This window comes from Pteropus alecto, unplaced genomic scaffold, assembly GCF_000325575.1.
Source record: "Pteropus alecto unplaced genomic scaffold, ASM32557v1 scaffold101, whole genome shotgun sequence".
In the NCBI taxonomy this organism is placed as follows: Eukaryota; Metazoa; Chordata; class Mammalia; order Chiroptera; family Pteropodidae; genus Pteropus; species Pteropus alecto.
In genome coordinates this window covers 8,026,098-8,040,172 of record NW_006432945.1, presented here as the reverse complement: position 1 = coordinate 8,040,172, position 14,075 = coordinate 8,026,098, and the positions used below count along the sequence as shown (strand labels likewise).

Sequence of the window (14,075 nt, the reverse complement as noted above, 5' to 3'; positions counted from 1 at the left end):
CTCAATTAGTCTAGTACCCGAGCATAATGGTTAGATATTTATATAATTTACAAAATAATCCCCTCAATTAGTCTAGTACCCACCTGGCACGACACATAGCTATTACCACCTTATTGACTCTATTCCCTACGCTTTACATCTCCATGACTAGTTCATAACTACCAATTTGTACACCTTTTCACCCCGCCCTCCAACTCCCCTCCCATCTGGCAACCATCAGTTTGTTCTCTGTATCTATGTGTCTGTTTCTGTTTCGTTTGTCTATTTATTTCGTTCTTTAGAGTACACATATAAACGAGATCATATCGTATTTGTCTTTCCCTGTCTGACTTATTTCACTTAGCATAATACCTCTCAGGTCCATCCATGTAAGATTTCATTCTTTTTCGTGACTGAGTAACATTCCATGGTATGCATACCGACTTCTTTATTGAATGGCCTTTCTTGACCCCCGCCCTGGCTGTGACCACCCTGCTCTCTCTCTCACAGCATACAGCTCTCTCCAGGCACAGTGTTCGTCCTGATTTGTAACTGAACACCCTCTGTTAGATTGTTTCTGTCCCCCAGCGCAGAGCAGTCATTACAATACTTACCGGTAGTGTCAATAGACGGCCTTTCCGGCCACGCTCATTCTTTTTCCTCCTTTTGGTAGAACCTGACTCTGCTCTACTCTCCACTCTCCCGAGACCATGTGTTTCAGGTGAGATGAGCCCTCAACACTGCCCCGAGTAATGGGGTTCTGACTGGTTTAGGCACAAGCATGAGATATAATTCTGATTAATAAATGTTAAGGAAAATCTGCCGAAGATTTCTGGGAAAGATTTAGTTTTTCCTTATTGAGAGAAAAAAAAAGATACATGGGAAGAAACAGTATTTCCTTTTCACCTAGACGATACTGTGAAGATGTGCCTAGAATAGTGGCAGCTATCTTGTGACCATGAGGAGAGCCAGCTAAGAACAAGCCATTGTCTTAAAGAGAATGAAAAACTAAAAAGAACCTGGGTCTTTAATTACGTTGCTGAGCTCCTACATTAACCAATCTTGGAGCTGACCTACCTAAGGATTTCTCGTTTGGTGAGAATAAATCAGTTTATTGTTTAAATCACTTGAATGGGGTTTTCTGTTATTTACAGTTTAAAACATTCTGACAGTATTCTCGATTCCTAGCACAGCGCTTGATATAGTAGGTGTTCAGTAAACATTATTAGTTGAATAAATTTTGTCGAAACATTGGTTGGATAACTCCACGTTTCAGTCAGTGTCTTAGAAATTATTCCAAAATTCTGAATGAGCAAGATTGATGTACGATTAGCTAACAGATCACAAACTCCGGTTGCATGTGTTCATTTAGCCGGAAGCTAAGAACATTCCTAATACTTTTCTTTTTCTCTGAGGGAGTTGCCTGTGAAATCAAACTCATTATTCTCATTACTCCTCGGCACTCAGCAATTACCTCCTCATCCCACCTTTTATTAGAGTTTAGTGTTTTCTTGTTCTTTCACTTTTTTCTACTACATGAAGTTTCTCACTCAAGCTCCTCAAAGGGTAGAAACATGTATCAATTTTCCTCTAGTCTTTCATCACACTTAGCATGGTTCTAGAACATGGCAGGTACTCTGTAGACCCTTGCTAATTGGTTAAATGAACCATAAATTAAAAAACTTGAATCCTGCCTGAAAAAACTTGTTATGGAGTTTGTCAGCATCCCATTATTTGCATGAAGTGAGGTACAATTATAAAAGGAGGGAAAAGGACACACTATTTTCTATGGCCTCGGTTCTAACATCAAGTAGACATTTACACTGAGTACTGGACAGGAAATCTTCAGGAGGTGGGCTGGGAGACCTCATTTATTATATTTCAACTTGGCCTGGATTTTATAGGGTAGAAACAGAAAAACTCAAGATGGGTCCTGTTGGTCAGCAATGCTAGTTGAAACCCTCAGTGCTAAAAGTCTTCCTTCTCTAGGAAGACATCACAAGTTAGTTTCATCCAACTTAACACTGTATTAGTTTTCTGTATAACAAATTATCACAAACTTGGTGTTTAAAATCACACAAATTTACTATCACAGTTTTCAGAGGTCAGGAGTCTAGCCATGACTTAGCTGGATCCTCTGCTCAAGGTCACAAGGCTGAGATCAAGGTGTTGGTGGGCTGCTTTCTCATCCGGAGGCCAGACTGGGGTGGGGCCTGCTTCTTAGCGTTCTCATGTTGTTGAAAGAATGTAGCTGTAGAACGATGATGCTTGCTTCTTCAAGGCCAGCTATGGAAAGAGAGTCTCTACTTCATTGACTCCTTGACCTCTAGGCCTCCTTCTAAAGGACCTACCTGATTAGGTCAGGTTCACCCAGGATGATCTTTCTCGATTAATTTAAAGTCAGCTAGTTAGGGATCTTAATTACCATTGGCATTGCCATATTCTGTGGGTCAGAAGCAAGGCAAAGGTCCTGCCCACTCAAGGGGAGGAGATTACATAATGGCAGGGATCATTGGAGGTCATCTTAGAACACTGCCTGTCACAGCTACCAAGTGCCAGCCTTCTCTTCCGTGACTCATCAGCCACTTTAGTTATTCTTGCCTGTGCTCTCAGAGCAGCCTCTCTCTATCTCTCTCTACCTCTTGTGTGTGTTCAACTATACGCAAGTGCAATTTCTTGTTTAAATTATAGTCTCCCACCTAGACTGTAAACTCCAGGAATACAGGACCTATGTCTGATTTTTCCGCCCTATTTTTTTGCCTATCACAAGGTAGATTCTCAAAATACGTGCAAAATACCAATGCTGCTTTTAAAGTCACTGCAATGATTTAGTTCGGTTGGTTGCATGTATCCATCTCATCATCAAAGTGAGGGCATGTATAATGCCTATTCTTTTAAAGACCCCTCACATTAAGCACACTAGAGACCAGGGTCATCTCCATCTTTGTACCCTTTATACACACAATATCTATATCCTCAGTAAATGATGATTGATGAATGAATTAATGAATGAACACAATAATTAAAGCTCTGAACTCGGAGTAAGACAAGTAACTACCCTGAGTCCTCACTATAAAATTGTTCTTTGACTTCTTTTGTGCACATATGAACCCAACTCATCTTTAAGAGTTCAGCTTACACTCATCCCCTACCTGAAACCTTCCTTGACCTAAGTTAGTCTCAGCAATGTTCATTTCTCTGAATTCTTACAGCATTTATGATCAAACCCCAAAGCATGACACTGTGTTATATTATTTATTTTCTACTTTATCTGTTCAGCTAGCTGTAAAACTCTTTGAAGGCATGGAGTTTTATTTCTTGACATTTTCTACAGAACCTAGCACCTAACATGGTACAGCAAAAGTTTAATAAATATGTGCTGATGTAAAACATTTCTTTTAGTTTACGACCATACCACCCTGAACGTGCTCAATCTCGTCTGATCTCAGAAGCTAAGCAGGGTTGGGTCTGGTCAGTACTTGGATGGGAGATAACCTAGGAGTATCAGGTGCTGTAGGCATTTTAAAAATAATGAAAAAAAATTAAAAAATATATATTTTTTAAACGATGGCTGATCTGATTTGATTCTAGTCCGCACAGCTTGTAACTTTCTCATTTTGGATGCAATTGGCCTTTTCATTCCCATGTCTTCTCTCTATTGTCCCCATCCACTAAATGTAATCCACCAACAGAACCAGGGATGCAGTTTGCATCTCACCTGGACGCACTTAATACTCTATGGGTCTTTCTCCCTAGGAAGGCCAGGTCACTGGATAATTCATTTATGTGTTTCTTCAGCATATTTCCCTCAGGTAAGCAGATTTCCAAGTCAGTGGGTATCTAAGAAGTGCTGCCCTAAACAAGACAGTTACTGATGTAGAAGGAGTAGAAACTGACCACGTCATAATATAAAAAAAAGGGAGGGTACAGAAGAGTTAGAAATATACCTCACATTTAGCAAAATATAATTTTTAAAGATTCTTTTTTGCTTCCCCTGTAGTGTTCCTAACAATTAAAACAGTGTGTGGACATATCCTGAATATTTGTCGGATGAATGCATGACGGCATGAAGACCAGACACTTATTAGGCTGTGTTCCTCCTCCTGCTTCTCTAGGAAGTGTCCATCTAAATCCAAAGCAGGAGAGCAGGCCCTGTGGCTGCATCTGAACTGCACAGTACCCGGCTGGTTGGACCATGGTGGGCACCCGATAAAGTGGCCCAATTAGGTTCTATCTCTTGTGAATCAGAATTTAAAACAGAGACAGCAGGCTCATCTCTTTGGGGAGTTGGAACCATGACATGTTAACTTAGGAGCTGTGCTTCTACCATGTTTGGCCACGAGGTCCAGGAAAGCAAAGTCTGCATACAGAGAGAATGAAGCAGGTGACCAGTGAGAATCAGAGACCAGAGACGGAGAATCCCAGTGACATTCCAGTTCCAGATTCCGGCTTTTCTGGAGGCCCAACTGAATTTCTTTAGCCTCTGAGAGACATTTGTAGCCCTTATAATAAATTTCAGTGTTTGCTTAAGTTTGCTCTAGTTATTTTTTGTTGTATGCCAACACACCCCAGGCCCCGCAAAATAAATAAATAAATAGATAGATAAAGAAATACATACATACATACATACATACAACAAAGAAGTGATCCTTGGCTAATAAACAATGAAAAATAGATGTGCATCCCTGGCCCATAGCTGTAAAACAATTGATTGCTCAAGAGAGACGGGAGATTTCTCAGAAACAAACGCCAACCACATAGTACTCAGGGATCCCAGAGAGGAAGGACATGGAGAGGCAATGGGACTCCCCAGGGAACTCTTTCAGGAGGTCAGATAAGCACAAATGATGGAGGACCTGGCTTCCGACCATGGAAAAATCCAAATGCTGGGCAGAGACCAAAGGCAGAGTACAGAGAAAGCTGACGCCCAGCGAGAGCTGAGGCTGCAAAAAAATACTAAGGACAACACAAAGCTCCTTAGTGTCAGTACAAGAGCAGGGAGGGTCACTGCTTGGTGCAGCTGGCATCACGTTAACAGATTTCAAAGAGAAAGCAGAATTCCCCAGCTCCCGCTTTGTCCCTGAGTCACAGAGGGAATGAAGTCGCAGCCCGAAGATGGTGAGAAAGCTGACAGCTGTTACAAAGCAATTCCATTTATCCAATCCAGATCCATTAAATCCCAGGAACCAAATGATTTTGGAAGTATGATCCCTAAAACCTTGTCAGTAACTGAAGCATCGAGAAGACTGAGAGAGATGCTAGAAAGCCAGGATGATGTGATTCTACTTTGCTGAAAGGCATGAATTCTAAAAATGACATCAAAGATTTACTGGCTGATCCCTGGAAAGAATTCTGAAATATAGATTATTAAACAAAGGCAACAGAAACAAACTCATAGATACGGAGAACATTTTGAGTGTTGTCAGATGAGAGGGGAGTGGAGGCAGATGAGTGAAAAAGGGGGAAGAGATTAAGAAGCACAAATTGGTAGTTACAAAATAGTCCTGGGGATGTAAAGTATAGCATAAGGACTATATGGTCAGTAATATGGTAATGACTATGTACGGTGTCAGATAGGTACTAGATTTATCAGGGTGATCACTTCGTAAGTTATAGAAATGTTGAATCAATATGTTGCACACCTGAAACTAATAGAATATTGTATGCTAACTATAATCGAAAACTAAAAACCATTATTAAACAAACAAACAAACAAAAACAAAACAAACAAATAAAGGCACTTAAAAAACAAAATGGAAGCTGGGACCTTTAGGAACTCGCGTGAGTTTGCTAAAAACAAGTCAGGTCAAAGCAAACCCTTTCGCTTTTCTGAGAAGACTTCCCCGAAGGTGCACCAGGAAAGGTATTTGCAAATATCAGAGAGATACTTAGCCAAGATTTTCCTTAGACAAGACAATTCAGATTCAACACATACCATAACGGAATTACAATATTGCCTGACTCATACTGATTCACCAAATATGGAAGTTGAAATTTGATAGGGATAAATGTAAAGATTTACTCTTAAGTTTAAAAACTCGACTGCCCAAACATAGGAAGACGACAACTCTTAAGAGCTCCATGTTGGGAGAAGCCTAGCCATTCGAGTTGACTGCAAGCTCAGGGTGAGTCAGCAGAGTCATATGGTTGCCAAAATAGCTAATGCAATCGTAGGCTGCATTAACAGAAGTGCAACCAACTCTTGTGTCAGATGGTTCTTGACCACTCACTCAGTGACCTGAGTAAGCTCCTGCTGCCCAGTGCAGGAGGCTGGCACCAACTCCCCAAGTCAGAATGTACTTGCACACATCCCCTTTCATCCACACTGTCTGTTCTCTGTCATCCAGGGCCTTCATCCTGACCTGGCTGGTGTTCACATCTCTTTCCCCAGAACCCTTGGCTGAGATTAGAAGACGCTGTCTGGAAGGCCCCAATTTTAGATCTTTTTCCTATCTGGCCACAGATGTAGCTCACGGATTCTTCACAAAGTGACACAGCCCCTTCTTCTGGGTCCTTTCATCCACACTGTCTGTTCTCTGTCATCCAGGGCCTTCATCCTGACCTGGCTGGTGTTCACATCTCTTTCCCCAGAACCCTTGGCTGAGATTAGAAGACGCTGTCTGGAAGGCCCCAATTTTAGATCTTTTTCCTATCTGGCCACAGAGGTAGCTCACGGATTCTTCACAAAGTGACACAGCCCCTTCTCTCTGGGGCTCAGATTCTTTTCTGGGCGTCAGGGCGTCCAGCAACATATTATCCATTCATCAGATTATACTTCCTTCTTAGCACGAGAGCTGGCTCACCCTGCCCAGGACTTTTCTCCTGCTCGACAGCGCACACCTTCACCCCATTCGCGTGAGCACTTAACTTAGATGGAGAGTCCAACCATGAGAGCAGCATCTTCCCCACGGAGGGACACATACTACTGATGGCTCATAAGATGATTTTAGGAAGGATGGGGACTACCATTTTGATCATAATAACTATCGTATTAGTTTAATTCATTTACTTTTTTGGACAAATAATACATCCACGATGGTCAACAAATATGAAAAAATTTCCTCCCATCACTACTAAACTCGTTCCACCCAACAGGAACCGCTCGTAGTAGTTTATGAGCGCTCTTCTCTCGGAAAAGATTCTATGCATATACAAATGTAGACACCCCCTCCCCATCCCCTCTCCTTTTACGCACATAATATTTGATACACAGTTCTGTACCTTGCTCTTTTCTCTCAATAATAGTTCCTTATCAGGACACAGAGAGCTTCCTCCCCTTTTTGTTTTAAATGTCTGTGTAGTCTTCCTCCTTACAACCAGTCCCTGTGGAGGGACGGTCGGGTCGTTTCCAATGATGTGCTAGCATAACACTGTTGCAATGAATCTTCTTGCATATGCAGCCTTTCACCCGCCTGTGAACACAGTTATAGGATGCACTTATTAAAGTAGAATACGTGGGACAAGGAGTTTATTTATTTTAATGTGTATTAGAAAAAAATGTATAGCTAGTGCACTAAACCCACAATTTCACAGTCACTATTTTATCATGAAGCTAAAGTTTTTTAAAAAGCGAATTATTGAAAGAAAAATACTAATAAGAGCGTAAGTAGATTGAAAATATGCCTAAAAGTTATGAAAGTGATATATAAAGGTATGTAAACACTAACCTAGCATGGAACTATCCGTGTCCCTGGCAGAAGCTCCTAAAACCCTATTTCTTGCAGGGCTCGAAGGTTGAGGCAATGCAGAGTGGAGGAAGTCTGAAACCCAGAGACCGGTGTTTAGATTTCGAGTTTCCTCCAGCTGGCCGTTGGTCTTACCGCCTCTTGCAGCCTCACTTTTCTTATGTGGGAAGGTGTGTCGTGGGGAGAAGTCATAATACAGTTAACTGCTTGGAACACAGCGCCTACGTGATAATGGTGGCTGTTATAATTTGGCTATTTTGAGCGAATTTGGGAAAGAGAAATCGGAATCTTTGTTCTGCCTAGCACTCCTTCTGCAGAAAAACATTTATAATGGCAGCTGAGAAATGAAGCCAGATACAATATAAAATAGAGTGTGTGACACAGGTCTCCACGTTGGGTTTAACTCTCCGCTGTCACCATCTCGAGGTTCTTAATAATTCTGAACTAGAGGCCACAATTTCATTCTGCAAATTCTGTAGCCAGCCTTGTATAAAATGTTAGATACACATGGTCCCCTCCTTCCTACCGCCTCCCTAAACAGACTAGGTCCTATGGCTCCTGAAAGTTGCTGGTGGAGCCCATCCCCTTGGGACCACCTATGGAGCCTAAAACCTGGCCGCTTCTGCGGTGGCCTGGAGCCCCCTCTGCTGACACCTTCTGTCCTAGTCCTACATCCATCACAGACTTCTTCAGGAGACATTTCCAGTGTGACACCAGGAGGGAGTCTTGGGAGCCTGGTTCCAAGTTCCCCCAGGTTTTCCAGGGACCATAAAGGGTCAGAGCCAGGGTTTGGAGGAGCCACGGTGACTTCATGCCCCTGAGTCCTGGGGAAGCACCTAAGCACCGGTGTTTCTTCTCTCATCCTGTGTTTTAAGCAAGAAAGCACTGTGGGGTCAGGAACCCTGGATTCAAAGCCTGGCTCTGCCATGTACTGCCTGAGGGAACTTTCACAAGTCACTCCAGTTCTCAAGAGCCTCGCTTTCCTCACCTGCAACATGACTATAAGAACAGGGCCTAACCTGTGGGTTTATCCTGAGGCTGAAATAAAATGTTATGTAAAAGTGCCGGGCAGCTGTCGAACGCGCCCTGGGTGCTTTTGGAGTTCCACATTTATGACAGAAAAATGAACAAACGGTCTTTGTTTGCTTCGTGCGGTGCTGATCCTGTTTGGACACTCCCACCCTCCTACCGCAGGCTGATCTGAGCAGAAGTCTCAGAGTGCTGGGCGCCACCTCCTCATTCAGATCCTTGGACACTGAATTCGACCTCTGTCCAAGCTCCAAGCAGTTTTCTCTCAGCTTTTGGTTTGTCACTCTCAACTTTGTAGGCACTTACTCCTTAGAATTCCTAGCACACGAAAGCTTTGCAGAATGATTTATTGCACAGGGGTACAATTAAAGCCATAAAAGTCATGACGCTCGGCCCAGGGTTATTAAATGCAGTGGAAGTCCCCTTTTACACAAAACGCTGGACTTCCTGCTGTAGAATCTATTGTAATTTTCCACTAACCAGCGTCTTCATACTTCCCTCTCCCTCTCTTCGGGCTGTGTGCTTACAAGCCGTAGGTGAGACATCTATTTCTTGCACCACGGTTCTTCCAGACGCTCTCCTGCTGTCTCCTGCCACCCCTGTCCAGTGGGGCATCGAATCCTAGAAGGCAGATATGGAAATAAGGCGGAGATGTGGTTCTTCACAGGGCAAGGAAAGAGAGGAAGAAGCTCTTGCAATATTTTAGGCAAGAAATAATAATGCCAAGGCAGCCGCAGGAAGAGAGGAAGAGCATGAGGAAACGCGGCCTTGCACCTGGGGACAAAGAGACGAGGGATCGAAGATAAAAAGAGTCCCTGGCGTCCAGGCGGAGTGACTCCCCGCACCGACCTCGAACCCCGCGCAGGTTCGAGAGTCTTTCTGAAACCTTGGTCAGTGTGTAGTAATAGCTTCCCACTGATGAAACGTGGTTTTCTGCTCCTTTCTGCATAAACTCTAACTGCCTTCCTTCTGAACAGAACTGGGCAGCCAAATTAGGCTCAATCCCAACTCATTTCCCAAAGTTCGCCAAATAAGCCAAGGAACGCCTGGGGGACCCGGAGAAGGGGTCGATGTCAGCTAGCAGGGACACCGACTTCCCCGGAGCCCGACTGCAAGGGGCTGAGGTCCGTGGCACGTGGTTTCCGGACATCTCCACTCGCATTTCCTCACCTCTGGACGCACAACTGGGATGGCAGATGGACCTGGAAGGCAGTGTAGACGTGGGAGGGAATTAAAGACTCCAACGAACCAGCACGGGTGCTCCCCTAGCAGGTGTGCAGAAGCGGGAAGGGTGTGAGTCCACCCATGTTCCCACTTTACCTTAGAGAAGGTTAGGGAACAGAAGGCTGAAACCAGTGACCGATGTCAAAGGATGTCAAAGATATTTCAGCTGTACGTTTTTTTCCTCCCAATTAAAAATAACAACAAAAAACAGCCCCCCCGCTTTTTTTTTCCAGGAATGGTGCTATGCTGACTTGATTTGACCTTTAAAGTTCTCCTAAAATTCTTACCAATGATCTGATAGACTCAAGCCTTGCACTGACACAAATACAAATGCTGTCACTTTCTGCATTCAAGTCACTGGTCTGGAACCTGTCAGTCCATCAGAAATTGAGTTTCCCCTCATATGAAACTGATTATGGGAGAACAGCTGGGCCAGAGCAGGCTGAGGGCAGAGACGAGGAAGGCCAGACCTCAGCAGCTGGGAGGTGGGGAAGGCGGCGGGGGCACTCTGCAGTACGGCCATGCCCTCTGAACTTCTTAAATACTTAAATAAACTGGAAATGTTTCTTTACTCTGTGACTCTAAACAAGCTTCTGTAAAGGCAAATAAATACCAAAATAAATACAAAAATAGCCAGCTTAAAAAAAATAAAGTCCGAGACACTTGGAATGTGGAATGCCTGGCGTAGAAATAGTCCTGTGTTCTTTCTTTGTCAGCTGAGGCGCTTTTGTCTCCCAAGGAGCTGGACCATGGGCCTCGGCCTTTCGCACGTTTTAGCTGAAGAAAACGGGACCTGCAGCTCCCCTATCCCCTCAGCCATCTCTCCGGGCCCAATAGCCTTCTCAAAACACACGGGGGCACCCAAGGGGGCCCAGAATTCTTCTCTGGCTCAGTCTGGGGGACCTTGACAGGAAGGTGGGCAGAGGAGCAGATTGTCTTTGCTGGTGGGATGGGGGGTTTAGTGACTTCTAGCTTTCCTGAGATGATTTGTGAAAACTATAAATAAAGTACTGCTGAAGTCATTTGCCAAAGTCAAATGGAGACAAACTCTCAACTAGTTTTCTCTGCCTGGGAAAGAAGCAGGTGAATCCTTGTTTCCTGAGGCTTTCATTTTAACTCTGGAAAAAAATCTGTGTCATCTGCTGATGCTCCCACTGAGCAGTTTTCAGGCCCTAAGCAAAGACTCCTCAGACAACTGCTCACTCTGGAATTTGCTCCTAAAATCACTATAGCAACCTGGGTACCAGCTGGAAGACCCAGAAACTTAGCAGAGCCCTGCCTACCAGGCCTGAGGAAGAGGAATAAACAGTCTACAAACAGAAAGTGTCGTTTTGTGGAGGGCTTTTTTTTTTTTTTTTTTAAAGATAGGGTTCTGAGGAATACAAAAACATGTTTAGTTGACCACAAAGTAGTTTTAAAAACCAGATGCTTTCTGCTCAGTTCCAGGCAAATGATTAGCAAATTGGCTCTTTATGTTTTTATGTCACACATTCAGGTGTTAAATTTAGCAATTCGAGTTCTAGCAATTCACTTTCATTTCGTTCCGGCAAAAAGTCACAATGCTGAATCTCTGAATTAACTGTCTTCTAAACCACGTTAGAATCATTTTCTTGTCAATCTTTGTACTGGTTGTTGTTTTAACTGAGAAAAGGAAAAGAACCGAAATCTACTTTGATGTCAAACTTAGTTAAGTCCTCAGAGAATGACAAAGCCCCAGTTTGCATATCCTAGTGGCCTCCTAAGCAAAGGCTCCGTCAAGATCCTTGCCCTGAAAAAACAGTCCCTGGGGTTGGAGATGATGAGAACGGCTAGGGAGAAACAGTTGGGACGATACTGGCCATGTGGAAACGAGCTCTACCTTGTGTGGGCTGGTCACCATTTCCAAAAGATGAAAATGTTTTGTGCCTCGATTCTCAGGACTTTGAACAAATGTATTCAAATTAATTCTGCCTTCTTTCAGAATTACAGTGTTCTGGCAGATTGGCTGTTTCAATGTGTCATCTTCAGTGAACCAAAGGGAGTCTTTTTCCTTTTTTTGGCTGTCTTTCAGCCACCTGGCTCTCAAGATTTTCATGCCTCTTATAATGTGTGAAACTGCAACACTTATCTAGACCTCAGACGGCTCTCTCTTATCGGTCAAGTTTGCTAAATCTCGAGCCAGCGTTTGATTGGTTATCATTATTGCTCTCGCTTTAGAAACTATTTCCCCACCATTTAAGCATTCAAGGGAAGGTTTCTGCACTTCAGCTGATTACTCCATCCTTCCGTTCACCAAGCACCCATTAGGGGAGGGAAAACCATAAAACCTTAAAGTTCGCTTGCTCCCTGTGAACTTGAAAAAAAGAAAAAAACCTATTACCTTTGGCCAGTCGATCCTCTAGTTCAGTTCTCAAAACTGAACCTCCCATGCTCGGAGTGAACATTTTCACTCATGGGCGGGGAGCGGGCAAGGTTAAGCTGGGGGGTAGAGAGGGGAGGGAGAGAAGGGGTCCAGGTGTCTGGGTGGTGGATCTAGGCTTGGGGAAGCCCTTAATCATAGTTTCTCTTTTTGATTGACCCATAGCGGGCCGTCAGGCAGTACTTGTTAAACAAACGGAACTCTGTCTCACCCATCCAGTTCCTGGGCATCCCTTGAGTCACATTCAGGGATGAGGAGGTAAAAAAAGGCTGGGAAATGAGCCTCATTGTCCCGTGGTCCTCCTTTCCTAATTTGGGCTGGCAGGCTGGACACAGGGGCCTGGGAAGCATATCTTTCTTGGCAAGTGTAGTGGGGGGAATCAAGTGCCTTCCATTTTCCCATCCAGCGTCTGAGCTGACGCTGTGAATGAAAGTCTCCAGAGGAGCCGAGGCCTAACTATCCTCTCCCCCACCTAGCCCCCGCCCAAACCGTCCCAGTTAAAACACATATGTGATTTCCAGGCTTGTAAAATGCATTTTCGTGATAAGGGTGATGCAGAATGCAAACAAAAACATCCACTCCAGAGAATTGTACTTTTGTGGCAAATATGCAGTTTCCCACTAATACAGATACGCAGAAATAAGTCTGTATTTTTCCTCTCTGTTTTCAGCTTCCTTTTTCTTCCGGTGGCAGAAAACAATCCTACTCAGTTCCAGGTGAACTTAGACACTTGAGTTGGCACCTACTCAGGTTCCCTTACTCTTAAATTCCCAAACTTTTCCAGGGGTCTGTCATTTTCTTCCTTTAAAGCTTGCTACTTCTGGGAGACAATGGCTTTTAAAGCCTCTCTTATGATTCCCCACCCAGCTGGTCTCTCTGCCTTCTTTATCTTCTCAGGGCTGGGGAGGGTAGGGGCAGGGAAGAAGGTGGTTGGAAGGGAGAGGATGGTGACGAGTAGAGGAGACTGGCTCAGCAAATACTCTCTCCATCTCAGGTTACATAAGGACCATTGCTTTTGAATTTAAAAGCCAACAATTGAGTCTTTCTTCTCTGGCTCCACCACGAGGATTCTCCTATGGGACAAATGGCAGCCTCCTATTTCTTCATAGGCATGCGGGGAAAGGTCATAATATCAAAGGGAGGGTGAGGGGGGAATCATTCATTAATACTTCACAATATTACACCACATGCTGTTATCGTGGAAACGCTCATCTTTAATTTCTCCATCCCTTGTACTGTTGACTATCAACAGTGGATGCACCATTATTGAGCAGAGGGCTCAGGGCCAACACCAGCAGCCCACTTGGTACAATCTGGAACTCAGGGCAGAAAGTACACAGGTCTTTGTTCTCTCAGCTCCCTGAGGAGAGGTGTGCTTGGACAGGGCAGACAGGATGTCCCGTGAGCCCTTGTCCCCTATTGCCCCTCCCTTCCTTTCTCTTCCCTTTTTTCTTTTTCTTTCTCTTTCATGTTCCCACCCTCCTTCTGCTGCCCCAGAGCATCATTGACATATAGTAAAATTCACACATAGGAAGCGTGCAGCTCCGCGAATTAATGCCTGTGTGCTCACTCCTGTCACCACAACCAGAGCGCTCCTTTTTTATGGAGATTGTGATGATAACTGGGACAAATACAGGAGGAATTCACACACAGAATGGCCCGACTTTGGGTGCCAGCTGTTTATGGGGGTTTCTGGCTTTTAGATTCTTCAGTTCCTCCTATCCTGGCTCAGACTGTAGGTCAGAAAGGCTCCACCAAGG

General features: G+C 44.1%; 1 pseudogene; it reads left to right on the top strand.

Moving 5' to 3' along the window:
• Nucleotides 1-3,380: 3,380 nt before the first annotated feature.
• Nucleotides 3,381-3,499, top strand: LOC112476511 (annotated as a pseudogene).
• Nucleotides 3,500-14,075: the final 10,576 nt, after the last annotated feature.